Here is a 17,846-nt window from a genome sequence, read left to right on the forward strand (position 1 = left end):
GTTTTTCTATTAAGTCCATCAGAAGTGCATTAAGATCATAAGGGGGCGTGTTAGGGTGGGATCTGGGCATTCTTAACACATGGACATTTTTACAGCCATAATAGAACAAAACAAAACTGCCCAGGACTAAAACTAAGATGTTTTGAGCTAGACCTGTTTTTATAATGAATAAGGCACAAAAAAGTGCCCTAAATGACCAGATGACCACTGGAGGAAATCAGGGATGAATCCTTACTCTACCAGTGGTCATTGACCCCCTCCTATCCTCCCAAAAATGTGATTAAAAACATTACCACCTTCTATGCCAGCCTCAGATGTAATACTCAGGTCCACTAGTGGGGTAGTCTAGTGATGGGTGCAGTGCAGTGCATACAGGTGGACTGGACTCTACCTTTTACACATGTGGTAGAAACTCCAAAACTCACCAGAAACCCACTGTACCCACATATAGGTGCCCTCATCACCCATAACGACTATTGTAGTGATGTACAGTTAGGGGTAGTGGGTTTTTGGGGGGTGGGGCTCAGCAGACAAGATAAGGGAGCAATGGTGAGATGTGTGTCTGGGAGCATTTATTTGAAGTCCACTGCAGTGCCCCCTAGGTTGCTCCATTGCTCTCCTGGGATGTCTCTGTGGCTGGTCTACTAAGAATGCTGGTGGCTCCTACATCCCATTTGCTTGATTTTGTGTGATTTTCACTTGGACATTTTTTTTTTAATGGACCAAAAAGATAAACGCAGAGAGCCAAAAAAAATCTAGCAAATAGCCTTTTTCGGAAAAAAAAATATTTTTTTCTGTTTTAAAAATGGTTATATTCCCCACTTGAATTTTGGATGTTTTGAGCAAAATGTCCAAAGTTGGACTTAGACGTCATATCGAAAATGCCCCTCTGTGTGTATTTGGAGAAGGGGGTTTGCAAGGTAATCAGCTTTTTTTTGGCAGTTTTTTTTTTTCTTGTATCTCATTAGCTGTTGGAAGATGTAGGGCTACATCTTGTTTCAACTTCTGTTTTGGAATACTATTTAGTGCAGCAGACCATATCTAAACACATCTTTGCAACTGTTTGTCACACAAATAAGTTAGTCACTAGAAAACAGAGAGTCATTGTTTTCAGATGATCGCAAACACATGTTTGTATGGTAACTGAGACCAGATAATTTAACACTTAGAGATTATGCCATTCTGAACAGATTGCTGGTATAGACAAATAAATAAGAGTTATTTTTTTTGAACAATTAAATATTGTATGTAATACTATTTTTAGGGCTTTTGATAATCTTAGAGCAAGGTACTTTATCTTATTGTCTTCAGTATTGTAAATATCAAGTTGAGTATAGTATGTTTGTAGTGATGATAATTAAGTACAGTACCACATAACTGTTTTACTGTGGACCACTTTGAAATATTAATTAAATGTCTGCTCGTTACCTGAACATGGATTGTACTGGACAATATCTTTATCAGCAATTAACTGAACTGAATTACTATTTGCTGTAAATCAGTAAACCATATTTTATCCACTTATAGAGTAGATAATTTGGGAATTTACTTATTTCAATAGCTAATATCTTCCTGATCTAAATGGCTTCTAAAAAATCAGCTCTGAAAATAAAATGCATAAGTGGAGAGGACGCGCATAATTAGGTGCCGCCTTTTGCACCAACTAAAACACGGTGCAAATGACCGCCCCTAAATGTTTGCGCAGAGCGCCATTAGTCTATAATTACGCATCTACCTCAAAACCATGCCCCTGGTTTGCCCCAAAATGCATATTAGCCTCCCATTTCCACACCCCCTTTTTTGGGCCATGCATAAATTTTAGGTGCGGCTCCTGTGACTAAAATTGCAGACTTTAGGTGCGGATCCTGTGACTAAATTTACACACGTAATCCCAATTAAATGTAATTAGTGCCAATAATTTGTTAAACTGTCACGTCTGTGGTCGTGACCCCTCTCAGGCTTACCTTATTTCTGGCGGTCAGCTTCTAAGCTGGCTTCTGTCTGGTCTTTCTAAGTTAGCTCTGTCTCTGTCTCTGTACGCTGGCTGCTTCCAGCAGGGCTCTGATTACGCCACTATACTGCACCTGTGTGTGTTAAGCCTCTCTGTGCTTCAGTATGCTTTCTGCCTGTGTTTTGGTTTGTGTTCCTCTTGCCCTCTGGTGGCCAGCATTGGATTGTCTGTGTGCTGTTTCCCGTTCCAGACTTCAGCTCAGTCCAGTCCGGATCTTCCGGCCTGCCAGACTTGCTTGTCTTGTTTGAGCCTGCACAGCACCCGTAGCTGCCTGGTGATTGCTGCAGCTGAATCTTAGCTGCTGCTGGGCTTATTAGCCATTTGGAAACTCTCTGCTTTGCCTTTGCATCGCCTAAGGCCCTGGTTTGGTGGTGCTTGTTGCACTTCTGCCTAGTCCAGTTTATAATCTGTATTCTTGCCTGATTCTAGTTTAGTCTTTGTGTAGCTTTGTGTTCTGTATTGCTTGTTTACTGTACTACTTGTTTCCCAGTCTTGTTTCTTGTTTGTAGTTCAGTGTGTAGTTCTTAGGTTGTCTGTGTTCCTTGTTCAGTGGCTGCTTGCAGCTTTCAGTTCTGTATCTTGTCTGTCTGAGAGTCCTAGTCTAGTATTCTGCCTAGCCTCCCTGTGTGTTCTAGTCCCTGTGTGTATCCTGCTGGTATCCAGTTCCGGCACTGTCCGGCAAGTCCTGCCGGCCACCTGCACCCAGGGGCTCAATTCCTGGGGAAGGGTGGCCAGATGCAGGTGAAGTCTAGCCGTCCCTGTCAGCGTTCTGTCTTATCCCTGTGTGGGGTGGTTTTGCCTGCCACTTCCGCTCCTCAGCAGTGTTCCAAGGGCTCACGATCCTAGTTCCTGCTTTTGGAAAACGTGACAAAAACAATTATTGGCTCTATTAAATTGCACATACAAATCTGGGGCATGCCTGAATTTGTGCACACAATTTTTAACGACTTTTATAGAATCAGGGGGACAATATCAAACAAAAATAGTGGAGAAAAAGGCCTCAGTTTCAAAAATCTCACAAAAAAATCAACATCAAAGGTCAAAAAACTTCACTTGTATATCCAGCAAATACTTAAAAAGTTCAAAAGTGAAAATCCAACAAAATAATCAGTGACAATTCAAGAAATCAATTATAGTTTCCATGTAATATCCATATTCATCAAAGTGTTCCAGAACTATAAGAAAACAAACACTTAGCTTCCATGTATCCAACATTAGTCCTCAGATGTTAACTTGAATATCAAAGCTAATTTATAAAGCCATGTGTTCCTGACAAGGACCCCTGTTTTGCTTGAGCTTCATCTTTTGTTCTTTATTTAGTAATTTTCCCTTTCTGCTTTTGTATTTTTTATATCAATAGACGTGCCAGAAAGTTTTGGTTTCAAAAATAAAATGTACTGGTATGTAACTTAGATAGTGATAAGTTGACATAAAACACAATTTCTTCTAGTAATATCCATAAAGAAAATTTACAAATGTCACAAGATCAGAAGCACACAGTGGTCTTCCTTGACTTTAGGTATCCCTTCAGAGAGCTACAAGGATATATTGTTGAACCCACTGGCTCCAGACAGCCCAAAACACAGCAGCCAGGCTGATATTCTGTAAAACACGTTTCAATAGCGCTAAACCTCTCCGATCAAAACTGCACTGGCTCCCAATCAAGGAACGTATTACCTTCAAAATTTGCTCTTTGGTCCACAAGATTATCTACTGTGAAACCCCGGGATACATGATTGACTTGATAGATCTTCCGACAAGAAATAGAGCGTCACGCTCCTATCTGAACCTCCACTATCCAAGCTGCATTGGACTCAGATACAAATCAATGTGGAATTCACTACCAAAGAGTGTGAAAACGATCCATGACCATCTAAACTTCAGGTGATCATTAAAAACCTATCTGTTTTGCAAGGCCTACTCTACTGATCCAACTTAAATGCCTTAACTCCGTAATGCATCAAAACCTCACATCGTAATGGACATTGTATATTCCTTAGTTCCTTGACCCTTGTTGTACTTGTATACCCTAACCTTACCTGGCTCTTATTTTAAACTGTGTTTGTTTAATATCTACTGGACTTGGCGATCGCCTTGAAGGTATTATGTAAGCCACATTGAGCCTGCTAATGGGTGGGAAAATGTGGGATATAAATGTTACAAATAAATAAATAATATTCCTCAATTACCAAGGAAGTTGTTTTGTTTCAGTAAATATTGCACATAAAACTGAAATCCTGTGAAAAAGGAAGGAGTTGAGGATTAGCCCAATGGTTAGAGCAGTGGGCCGAGAACTAGAGGAGCTCAGTTCAAATCCTGGTGCTGCTTGTAATCTTAGTTAAGTCACATAATCCTCCATTGCTTCAAGCACAAACATAGCTTGTGAACCCTTGAGCAATAGGGAAATGCCTATTGTGCCTGAATGTACACCACCTGGATAGCTTTCAGGCTTAGAATATAAGAATACACATACTGGGTCAGACCAATAGTCCATCTAGCCCAGTAGCCTGCTTCCAACAGTGGTCAATCTTGGGCACAAGTATCTGGTAGAAACCCAATTAGTAGCACCATTCCATGCTACCAATCCCAGAGCAATCAGAGACTGCCTTCATGTCAAAATAACAGACTATGGACTTTTCTTCCAAGAACTTTTCCAAACCTTTTTTAATCAAGATATGCTAAGTTACCACATCCTCCGGTAAAGAGTACCAGAGCACAACTATTCTATGAGTGAAAAATATTTCTTCCTATTTTAAAATTATTTTCATGCAATTTCATTGAGCGTCACCTGGTTTTTATACTTTTTGAGTGAGTGAAAAATCGATTCATCTCCACCTGCTCCACACCATTCAGGATTTTGTAGATCTCAATCAATCTTTTCCAAGCTGAAGAGCCCTAACCTCTTTAGCCTTTCCTCATATGGGAGCAGTTTCGTCTCTTCTATCATTTTGGTCGCTCTACTTTGAACCTTTTCTAATTCCGCAATATGTTTTGAGATACAGCGACCAGAATTGATCACAATACTCAAGGTGAGGTCACACCATGGAGTGATATAGAGGTACTAGTAAAAAAGGCCCGTTTCTGACACAAATGAAACGGGCGCTAGCAAGGTTTTCCTCGGAGTGTGTATGTTTGGGAGAGTGTATGTGAGAGTGACTGTTTGAGAGTCAGAGTGAAAGTGTGTGTGAGAGAGAGAGTGAGTCTGGGTGTGAGTGTGTTTGTGAGAGAGTGTGTGTGTGAGAATGAGAGTGTGTGCAAATGTGTATGTGAGACACAGTGTGAGAGAGAGTGTGTGTGTGTGGGCGAGAGAGAGAGTGTGTGTGAGACACAGATTCTCTGTTTGAGTGAGTGTATGAGACCAAGCGAGTGTGTGAGTGACTGTGTGGCACATAGAGAGTGAATGTGATACAGTGTGAGACAGAGTGTGTGAGAGTGAGTCAGAAAGACATTGTATATCAGAGAGAGAGTGTGAGCCGTGCCCTCCCAATCCATGGCCATCTGTCCCCTGGCCCCTCCATTCATCCTTTTCCAGCAATTCCCCTCTCTCCCTGAGCCCTGCCCTCCCAATCAATGCCCATCCATGCTCCTCTGTCCCCTGCCCCCTCCATTCATCCCTTTCCAGCAATTCCCCTCTCTCCCTGAGCCCTGCCCTCCCAATCCATGGCCATCCATGTTTCTCTGTCACCTGCCCCCTCCATTCATCCCTATCCAGCATTTTCCCTCTCTGCCTGAGGCCTGCCCTGCAATCCATATCCATCCATGCCCATCTGTTCCCTCCATTCATCCCTATCCAGCATTTCCCCTCTCCCTGAGTCCTGCCCTTCCAATCCATGCCCATCCATGCTCCTTTGTCACCTGGCCCCTCCATTCATCCCTATCCAGCAATTGCCCTCTCTCCCTGAGGCCTGCCCTGCAATCCATATCCATCCATGCCCATCTGTCTCCTCTATTCATCCCTAGCCAGCAATTTCCCTCTCTCCCTGAGTCCTGCCCTCCCAATCCATGCTCCTCTGTCCCCTGCCCCCTCCATTCATCCATTTCCAGCAATTCCCCTCTCTCCCTGAGCCCTGCCCTCGCAATCCATGCCCATCCATGCTCCTCTGTCCCCTGCCGCCTCCATTCATCCTTTTCCAGCAAGTCCCCTCTCTCCCTTCCATGACCCCCCCCCCCTCGCATCCATGCTCCTCTCTATCCATGTCCCAGCCTGGCCTGCCCTCTTCCCCTCCCCCCCTTCGCATCCATGTCCCCCCCCCCCTCCCCTTCGCATCCATGCATCGTTTTGGGTTTTTTTTCTTCTTTTTCAATTTACCTCCGTGGCGTTTCCGGCAGCGAAGCGTCAGGGAAGGAGGCGGCGCTCCCGACGTCTAGCCTTCCCTTCGCTGTGTTCTGCCTTCAAAATAAGGCGGAACACAGCGAAGGGAAGGCTAGACGTCGGGAGCGCCGCCTCCTTCCCTGACGTTTCGCTTCCGGATTTGTTTGTTTTGTCGCGAGGGCGGGGCAGAGACGGCTGGCTGGCTGGCTTGAAGGGAGGCTTCACACCACGAATCCACGAACCCTACAGCTTCAGTGACGTCAGATGGCTTCAGGGCTTCACAGAACGTTGTCCTCATTAGAACGTTCACGGTGCGTTTTATTATATTAGATTATAATATTTTTGTCTTATTTTGCATCCCTCTCCTAATAATTCCTAGCATCCTGTTTGCTTTTTTGGCCACTGCTGCACACTGGGCATAAGATTTCAACGTGTTGTCTATAATGACACTTAGGTATTTTTCTTGAGTGCTGACTCCTAAAGTGGACCCTAGCATCAGATAACTATGATCCAGATAATTCTTCCCAATGTGCATCACTTTCAATTTGTCTACATTAAATTTCATCTGCCATTTGGATGCCGAATCTTTTCGTTTCCTAAGGTCTTCCTGCAATTTTTCACATTTATTTTGACACACTGAATAGTATTGGGTCATTTGCAAATGTAATCACCTCACTTGTCATTCCAATTTCTAGATCATTTGGGTTAAATAGCACTGGTCCTAGTACAGATCTCTGCGGCACTCCATTATTCACCCTCCTCCATTGAGAAAAATAGCTATTTAACCCTACCCTCTGTATTCTGTCCAATAACCAATTCTTAACCTACAGAAGGACATTGCCTCTTAACCCTTTACTCCTTAATTTTCTTAGGAGTCTCTCATGAGGTGCTTTGTCAAAAGCTTTCTGAACATCGAGATACATCAACCGGGTCACCTTTATCAACATGTTTATTCACGCCGTCAAAGAAATGAAGCAAATTGGTGAGGCAAGACCTCCCTTGGCTGAATCCTTGCTGACTCTGTCCCATTAAGTTCCATAATTTTATTCTTTATAATAGTTTCCACTATTTTCCTGGCACTGAAGTCAGGCTTATCAGTCTGTAATTTCCTGGATCACCCCTGCAACCCTTTTTAAGAATCGACATCACATTGGCCACCCTCCAGTCTTCAGGGAACTGCCCCTTAATTCAGTGTAGAGGTCACTGTTAATATGACAGCGCAGAGCAGATAATTCCACCTGTATTTATGCAGCAGTAAAAATAATAATAAAATCCCACATTAAGATGCATAACATTGACATTCGCACATCAGCCAGCCTTAATAAATGCTTAATTATAAATAATACCAAACAACATTTTCTTTTTGGAATAAAATTTGGCTGCAGCTTTATTTCCAAATAATCATAAATAACTCAATTCACTTAACAACCACTTAGTAACATGTCAATCAATATCTCGGTTAAATTCATATAGCGGTTTAATACTGTTAAGCCATTCGGTCACGAAACTGGCTCGGTTAAATTCATATAGCGGTTTAATACTGTTAAGCCATTCGGTCACGAAACTGGCTTACCTTCCCCAACTTACCCCCATCCCCCCATGTGACTTACGGTGCCGTCAAGCCACATCTCACTCATGGCGGTTCCGCCCCTGAGTTCTTTTCCATTTCATAACTTTCCCAATATTCATTTTAACCGCTTCTGGTGCCTGTAGCACCCTTCATCCAGGCACCCCCTTTTATTAAAAGCTGCTACCGATCCTCCCAAATACTACCCCCCACTCCCCCATGCCCCTCCTAAACTTCTCCAAAATTCAACCCCCAAAATCCCCATCTCCCACCAAAACAGGGTGGGCCGGGACGGGTCCTTCAACTACCTTTCAACCACCCTCCCCCTCTCCTACCTAACTAACTATCCTTTTCAGCGCCAAATTCCTCCTATCCTGTCCTTTCCTTCCTAACCAATCCAATTCCTTTTCCTTCAACCAATCCCCTTTTCTTTCCCTTTGTTGCTGCCCTGCCAGCCTCCAATTAATTCACCCCACTACCCTCTCTTTTCCCTCCCCCCCACCCTTCATCAATCTAACTTGGCTGCTTCTGTCTCAGCCAATGTTATCACCCTCACTGATTAACAGTGAGGGTTTCCTAACATTGACATTCGCACATCAGCCAGCCTTAATAAATGCTTAATTATAAATAATACCAAACAACATTTTCTTTTTGGAATAAAATTTGGCTGCAGCTTTATTTCCAAATAATCATAAATAACTCAATTCACTTAACAACCACTTAGTAACATGTCAATCAATATCTCGGTTAAATTCATATAGCGGTTTAATACTGTTAAGCCATTCGGTCACGAAACTGGCTCGGTTAAATTCATATAGCGGTTTAATACTGTTAAGCCATTCGGTCACGAAACTGGCTTACCTTCCCCAACTTACCCCCATCCCCCATGTGACTTACGGTGCCGTCAAGCCACATCTCACTCATGGCGGTTCCGCCCCTGAGTTCTTTTCCATTTCATAACTTTCCCAATATTCATTTTAACCGCTTCTGGTGCCTGTAGCACCCTTCATCCAGGCCACAAGCGGTGACAGACTATATCTTGTCACCGCTCCCCACCAAACAAGCTGCAGCCAAATTCTTCACTAAACAATCCTCCAACAAATCTTGGATTGTACTTAAAAAGATATCAATCCCAATATCGGACAGATGAACTCCATCCGACCTATAAAGACCTGCACAATCCGAAGAAATCAACTCATGCCCTAAAACCAAACCCCCTATTCTCCCCATAAATTTAGACACTTCCCCATTCACCCTACGCCTCAAGCGCTCAATACCTTTTGGATTAATTGCCCCTTTCCACACTCTTCTTGGAATAATGTGTGACCACACAATTATAGCCTCTGGAAAATAACCCATCACCTCCAATAATTCTATTTTCATTAAATGGATTAAATCCACTCCTTTAACATGACATAGATCATTACCCCCCAAATGAATACATATCAAAACTGGTGACGAAAATCTCCGAGCTTGCAGTAAGGCCGGTAGAAGTTGCTTCCATGTCATTCCTCGAATGGCCAACCAACGGATTCGAATACCATATTCCACCAGTCCCAGGTTGGCTCCCCACTTGGATTCTCGAGCATGCTTGTGTGCCCAAAAGACAAATGAATGGCCACAAATCCACACACATATGTCCGGAGGCAATAAATCTGCAAAAGAAACTAAAACAATTTAATGTGACATATTCAATTCCTTTCCCGAATATATCCTTTATATCTGTTCGAACGCCATCTCCCCACACGCTGAATTAACTCTACTGAACCCCCTTCCTGGGCTGCATTTGAAGCCGCACCAATTCGAAAAGAATGTGTGCCATAATCCTTAGGCTCCAAACCCATCAACTTTAAGCCTTTTTTCAGCACCGCTGCAAATTGGTACCTAGTCAAAGGCATTCCGTTCTTATGCACCAACCACACTTCCCCACCAGCCGGCCTTACCTCATCATAAACCACTGCACATTGAACTGGACAAAATTCCAAACTCTTAACCGCACGCAGAGTAATCCACGTGCCTTTTCCCTCCTGATCAGTTTTTGATTTGCGCAAATATAAACGCAAAACCCCCTTTTCCACCATCACCTCCCCTCTCTTCAAACCTTCATCCTCCAGCGCTCGCTTCGAGGAAACTACCAATTCCCCAATCCTGCAAGCTGCAAAGAATGCCACCACAAAAGCCACCTGAAATAGCAGTGTCTCATAGGCCGTAAAACAAATCTTTGGTAACACCTGACACAACTGCACAACTTGTGCATAAAATAGAGGCCTTCTCACCTTTTCTATCCGTGATTTTCCTTGATCTCTAGAAAAACCACACAATAACTTACGAATCAAATAAGTGCCAGCTGGATCTGCCCAACCCATCAATTTTGACACAAATGCTATTGCAGCCATCATCTGGGACACCATCCCAAACGACCATTTTTTCTCCACTGCAAAAGCGATAAGTCGGACCACTCTCTCCTCACCAATCGGAAAGACCAAGTCCCAATCTTTATCTTCAAGAAAAGCTAAGAATCGCCGCCATCCAACTCCATAAGCCTTCCAAGTATTCTGAGCTAATGCTCTCATCAACAGCGCCTCACAATCTCCTGAAAATTGACCCACAAATCTTCGGATATCCTTGTAGGCTCCCAATCTGCTGATGGGGCCAAGCTCTGAAACGATGAAACTGCAAACGAGACAAGGCATCAGCAATCTCATTACAAACTCCAGGCACATGTCTAGCTGTTAGCCATACATTTAACTGCAAACATTTTAGCACAATTAATCGCAACAGCTCTACTAACATTGGACACCGCGAATACTGTTTATTGATTGCCCAAACAACTGACATATTATCAGAATAAAATGCAATCCTCCTATTACACAACCTCCTTTCCCATAGGAACAAAGCCACCCAAATTGGAAATAATTCCAACAAAGCTATGTTCCTACACAAACCCATCTCTTTCCACCATTGAGGCCACTCCTCTGCACACCATGCACCTCCAAAATAAATACCAAAACCAATCTCTCCTGACGCATCGGTGAATAATTGCAAATCCACATTGGACACCAATACCTCCTGCCACACACAAATGCCATTAAACAGTGACAAAAATGTCCTCCAGACCTGCAAATCTGCTCGTACTGCCTCTGTTAAACGCACTCGAAAGTGCCTCCTCCGCAAACCTACCGTTAGCAATGCTAACCGTCTTGAAAAGACTCTTCCCATAGGGATCACCCGCGTTGCAAAATTAAAATGACCCAGCAACGACTGAATTTCTTTCAACGTCACCTTTTTCTTGGTGCACACTCTATCAATCTCCTGACGCAAAGCCTCAATCTTCACTCTAGGCAGTCTAGACTCCATCTTCACAGAATCTAACTCTATCCCCAAAAACACCAATGCTGTAACAGGTCCTTCACTTTTTTCCAAAGCCAAAGGAACACCTAACTCCATTGCCACAGTTCGAAACGCCGACATCAAAGCAGCACACTGTAACGAATTCTCTGGACCTCCAAACAGAAAATCGTCCAAATAATGCACTATAGAATCCCAACCACTAACTTGTTCAACTACCCAATGTAAAAATGTCGCAAATGCTTCAAAATAAGTACAAGAAATAGAACACCCCATCGGCATACATTTATCAAAATAAAATTTTCCTTCAAATTGGAATCCTAACAACCTAAATGCTGAAGGGTGCACCGGTAATAAACGGAATGCTGCCTCAATATCAGCTTTTCCCATTAATGCACCTTTTCCCAATTTCCTCAACAGATCCACAGCCTGCTCAAAACTTGCATATCCCACAGAACACAACTCTGGATCAATAAAACTATTCACACCACCACCTTCCGGGTACGACAAATTATGAATCAACCGATATGTACCCGGTTCTTTTTTCGGTATCACACCCAATGGAGATACAACTAAGTTTTCAATTGGTGGGTCAACAAACGGACCAGCTATCCGCCCAAGCCTCAATTCCTTCCTCAACTTCTTCCTAACCACCTCCTCATGCTGAATCACAGATACAGCATTCTTACACTTATGATCCAACACTGGTCCTTCAAATGGGATCGGAAAACCCTCTGCAAAACCGATCCACAACAAATACGCATCCCCACCACACGGATACCGACCCAACCAATTTTGTAAAGCAGATATGTTAATAGGAGAAGGGGCCTTGCCAGCCCAAACCGGGGCCACTTGAAGTTCCTCCACGCCCCGACCTTCCCCGACTGCCCAACCCTCCTCTTGGGCATTTAAATACCGGATGGAATCCTTGACAGACACTGCAACAGTGCCTGAATCTGCAAGCCGGCCTATTACATCGACCTGCATTAAATTGGAAACACACATTCCCGGGGGAACTTCCTTTTCCCACCAATCCACTTGTCCCCAAAGTTCCTCCTCCTCCCATCCAGACACCTCCTGTTCGACCCATGCCAACCCCCCCGGTATTTCCGATTGAGCCACTACCATACCCGGGCAATCCAGCAGAGGCTCCCACACGAAAGGGGGGGTTAACAGCAGGTGTAAAATTAGCAATCCACAAATCAACATCTCGGACACCCCAATTCTCAGATTTATCCTTTGCCAAACTCCGCCTAAACTGCTCATCATAATTCACCCAGGCCCAACCGCCATACATTTTATACGCTCTCAAAATTAAATCACAATAACTCCATAAGCCCGGGTAAAGAGCAGGTTTTTGAGCTCCCAAAACACTGGCAAGTACATGAAAGCTTAACATCCAATTCATAATTGTCTTTGGTACTCTCCCTCTTTTCTTCTTTCCATCCTCTTTACCCCCATCCTTCCCCGCACTACCCTCCCTATCTCGTGCTAACAGAGCAAATAAATCTATATATTTCCCTTTTAAAATTCTCTGCTTCCACTTTAACGTTATATAACAGTCTAAAGGTGCAATATTACATACTGTATGCCCCAGCCGGGAAGCCATAACTGTACCTACCATAGGATTATCCCCCATCCCCATGACCACATTCCCCCCAACCACTTCTCCTTCATCCGAAGAAGATGACCAAGACCCTGATGAATCCCAAGAATCTGAAGACTCCCAAACCTGCATCGGGTCTCCTTTCTCACCCCTCTTCCGCCTTTTTTCACTATCCAACCTCCTTACAACATGACACAAATTACGCAAAAATTTTTTATTCCTCAACCTCTTCCTCAAACCTTTTCCTGTCATCTCTTTACCACGACTACTCCGCTCTCTCGCCCCCTCCCGCACTTCTCTCCCCTCCCTCACCCTGTTACCTTCCATTACACCCATTCCCATCAACTCACCCGTTGCTCTCCCACAGGAAGGCCCCTCTAATGGATCTTCCACAGCAACATTCTGCACCGGAACATCAACTCGCCTCTGCATGCCACGTGCCATGTCACCAGTTGTAGCACCAACTTCCATCCTCTGACCCCTTTCCTGCTCCATGTGCCATCCCACCTGACACCCCATTTCAACACCATGTCCACTGCTCACACCCTCTGCCCCATACACAGAGCTCCCCATATCTACCACCCCCCTCCCTGTTGTCCCCCCTTCAGACGTACTCATACCATGTTTTTTCTTGGCACTCACTTTTCCCCCACCTTTCCCACTCTTCTTTGGCCCCATCTACACTGTTGTTTTTTTTTTTTTTTTTTAATAAATATAATTTCCCACGCCACTCACTCCCCAAACACCCCCAGTCAAAATCACCAACCAAACACCCTCTATAAGTAACTTAATATATCCCCTACTTCCTTTACACAACAACACAACCCACCACTACAACCATTCCTCTGATATCTCCCAAATCACTCCAAGTTTACACTGTTATAACACACTGTAAAAACACCTCAGTGACAGATCAAAAACTCTCCAGCCCCTCCGATATCACAGTCCCCACAAACCCAAACACTCCCACACTTGTCCTCACCCACCCTCTCTATAAAAAACCCGCCACCCCTCCGATATCAAATCCCCCAATTTCCCACCACTTAAACAAACCGCCAACCTAAAAAACTGCTCCTTCCAATTCTTCCGATATCCCCAGCACCTCCCCGAAACCGGAAGTGCCTCTCACCAACCCACAGCGCTCCTCCGCCTCCCCCCCTAACGGTAACACACTTCCAAGCCGCTTTCCCCCACACAAAATCACCGCCAAATTTCAATTACCCCCCCTTACTATTTTCCGTTTTCCTTCCCCCCTCACCTCCGCGAAACCGGAAGTGACGCGTAGTCGCCACTACACGCTCACGCAGCCGCTCCCCCCCACTTTTAAAACACACTTCTGCCCCCCGTTTCGCCGCCCCCACACACAAAAAACACCACCAACCCAATCTTTTCTACACACCTCCTCCCCAATTCCTCCGTTTACTTCACCTCAGCGAAAACCGGAAGTGGCATCGCAAATCACTCCTCTACTGCAACACCAAGCCCCTCACTTTCCCACCTCAGGTAAGAACCAATTTCTTCCAATTTTCTTTAAAAAACCTTCAAAATTCCTTCAACTACCTTTCAACCACCCTCCCCCTCTCCTACCTAACTAACTATCCTTTTCAGCGCCAAATTCCTCCTATCCTGTCCTTTCCTTCCTAACCAATCCAATTCCTTTTCCTTCAACCAATCCCCTTTTCTTTCCCTTTGTTGCTGCCCTGCCAGCCTCCAATTAATTCACCCCACTACCCTCTCTTTTCCCTCCCCCCCACCCTTCATCAATCTAACTTGGCTGCTTCTGTCTCAGCCAATGTTATCACCCTCACTGATTAACAGTGAGGGTTTCCTTATTGGAAAATAATAAAATTTGCCAAACTGGGTCAGACCAAAAGTCCATGTGGCACTCTGTCTTGTTTTCTACCTAGCCAATCCAGTAGTAAGTTTCCATTAGATCTGTACCGAATAGCATATTGTACTATTCAGCAGAATATGAATAAAAGGCATTGAGCTTTAACATAACAAATAATAAAACAAGCAATGTGAAATCCTTACCATCTACATAATGGGTGGTGGTGTGGGCTCATGCACTAATCTATTTTAATGGCTATATGCTAATGAAAAAATTAGCATGTGACCATTAATACCAAAAATAGGAATTTTGACCATTTTACCCCAGCGTGGAGAAGCAGATATAACCCTTAAAAAAAACATCAGAGAGGGGAAGGGGGTATAACTTCCACAAAGTGGCAGGTACAACCCTAACTATGTTATTGGTGGTCAATTATGGATTTTATCTGTCGTCATCATCTACTATGATAAAACAGCTTGCTGATGGTGTCATCCAGCTTCATTCCTCATGACTGGATAACAATATCGGAGTGAGACCAGTGGAGAACCCAAGTGCTGCTGGCCCACTCACTGCTGATTCTGACTTAGGTCATGTAAATCCACCATTCTGGTATAAGTGTGTTTCCTCAGCTAGAGGAGGGAATGGGAGGGGGTGATAGATGTGCCAGTCAGTAGAGAGAAGGAGAAGGAGCCATGGTGGAAATCAGATGAGGATGATGAGAGTTCTGCTTCTTTGATGATGAGTTTTTACAGCAGTACTCAGGAAAATGTTATAGGCTAGTAGGGACAAAATGTGGAGACTTCTAAGGTTGATAAAACATTTATTGATGGAGACTCGACACAGAACTGTGTTTCGGCAGTAAGCCTGTGTCAGGAGTCAAAATTAAAAACAATAAAGCAATAAGAAAATGTATATTTGATAAAGTATAAACATATTTAACATTTTAAAAAGTATATAATACATATGACCAACTGTCAATATACAAAGCTTTTAAATGAATTTTTACATGAACCAAAACATACCTTTTATCCAAATAAATAATCAAATAATAAATCATAGATAAATAGAATACTGACCTTCATAGAGTATATGCCAAAAGAATCAAAAGGTAAATGATGGTTGATGATAATGAATAAGAACATCTGGTCTAAAAAAAGACATATACTAAGATACATGTATATAAAAAAATACATATAAACAGTTCTGTATCGAATCTCCACCAATAAATATTTTATCAACCTTAGAAGTCTCATGTTTTGTTCCTGGTCAGCCTGGTCTACTTCCCACATTTTTCCTGTTTGTTTGTCTACTTTGGGATTTCAGTGTTTCTCTGCCTAGGCAGACTTTCACTATAGGCTAGAAGGATTCACACCATTGCAGGCCTCCCAAAATAAAAAGCTGCCTGCAAAACTTTTGACCTGTGTTGGTAATATGAAGCTGAAATGTGGCTTTCATTTACAGTTTACTCAGATTGATTCAGAATCACTTCTTTATAACTCAGAATGCCGGTGCTCTATAGGAATGCATGGGATCTTAGTATTAACCAAAGATAAGGATTCTTGAAAGAATCATTTGGAAAACTCAATTCTCATGCATTACAATAACATTCAAGAGAGAGGCATGATCAGAAACATGGACATCTGTAGGCAGCAACGAGCAACTACAGCGGCTTCTCACATAATTTAGGCATCACAACATTCCCAGGGTCAACATGGATGACTGAGAAATTTACCATGTGAGCTGCATGTCTTCACAAAACTGTACTTTCCAAAAGCAAACAAAAAAAGATCATTTTTGCTGCCCCTCTCCAAAAGAGTAAAATGAGTCTGATATCTTGTATGCTGAAAGTAGTGATGAGATGCAAAAGAAGTAATGGAAGTACACATTTCAAAATTGAAACTGCCAAAAAATGTGATAAGAAATGATGATTTCTCAGATAGCCTGAAAATGCTCGGCATTACAATTGACCGCAACCTTACGCTTGAGAGCCAAGTGAACTCCATAACAAAGAAAATGTTCCACTCAATGTGGAAACTTAAACGCGTAAAACCTTTCTTCCCGAGGGAAATATTCCGTAACCTAATACAATCAATGGTACTAAGCCATGCAGACTATTGCAATGGAATCTATGCGGGATGTAAAGAACAACTCACAAAGAAACTCCAGACCGCTTAAAACACAGCAGCCAGGCCGATATTTGGTAAAACATGATTCGAAAGTGCCAAACCCCTCTGAGAAAAACTGCATTGGCTCCCAATCAAAGAACGTATTACCTTCAAAATCTGCACCCTGGTCCACAAAATTATCTACGGCGAAATCCCAGGCTACATGACAGACCTCATAGATCTACCAACCAGAAACACAACCAGATCATCACGAACATACCTAAACCTCCACTACCCAAACTGCAAAGGACTCAAATACAAAGCAACCTACGCATCCAGCTTCTTCTATATAAGCACAGCTATGGAACTCACTGCCAAAAGCTGTGAAAACAACCCTCAACCATCTAAACTTCAGGAAATCACTAAAAACCAACCTGTTCAAAAAGGCGGCAAACCCTACTGACCCAACATAAATGCCTACACTCTGCAACACAGCAAAACCAAGCTTGTAATGGACACTATATAACCTCTCCTCTTTTCGATCCCCATTGTGCCTGAACCTTAATCGACCACAACATCACCATCATGTATTTGTTTCTCTACCGGACTTGGCGAACGCCTTTACGGTACTACGTAAGCCACATTGAGCCTGCAAATAGGTGGGAAAATGAGGGATACAAATGTAACAAATGTAACGATTGAAAAATAAGCACCTAAGGGGCCCTTTTACTAAAGTGTGCTCAAATCTGGGCTTAATGCAGTGGTTCCCAAACTTTTTCAGTTCACGGCACCCTTCATGTGTGAGCAATTTTTTGCGGCACTTCCCTCCCCCCCTCCAGCCACACAGGTCTCCACATATCCCCCCCCCCCCCCCCCGCCACACAGGTCTCTGCCCCCCACCCCCCAGCCATACAGGTCTCCATCTTTTTCTCTGCACAAATAGTGCTAGGGTGTCCTTATAACCAGCCCCTCCATATGACACACTGATTACGATTTATAACAAACTAGTAAAAAAGGCCCGTTTACGAAACCAATGAAAAGGGCGCTAGCATGTGGCTTTTTTGTG

General features: G+C 43.4%; 1 protein-coding gene across 1 annotated transcript in view; it reads left to right on the plus strand.

Moving 5' to 3' along the window:
• CLSTN2 (calsyntenin 2) overlaps nt 1–17,846 on the plus strand; it is a 1,123,462-nt gene that overhangs the window by 1,053,654 nt on the left and 51,962 nt on the right. The window lies entirely within an intron of this gene.

This window comes from Microcaecilia unicolor, chromosome 10 (assembly GCF_901765095.1).
Source record: "Microcaecilia unicolor chromosome 10, aMicUni1.1, whole genome shotgun sequence".
In the NCBI taxonomy this organism is placed as follows: domain Eukaryota; kingdom Metazoa; phylum Chordata; class Amphibia; order Gymnophiona; family Siphonopidae; genus Microcaecilia; species Microcaecilia unicolor.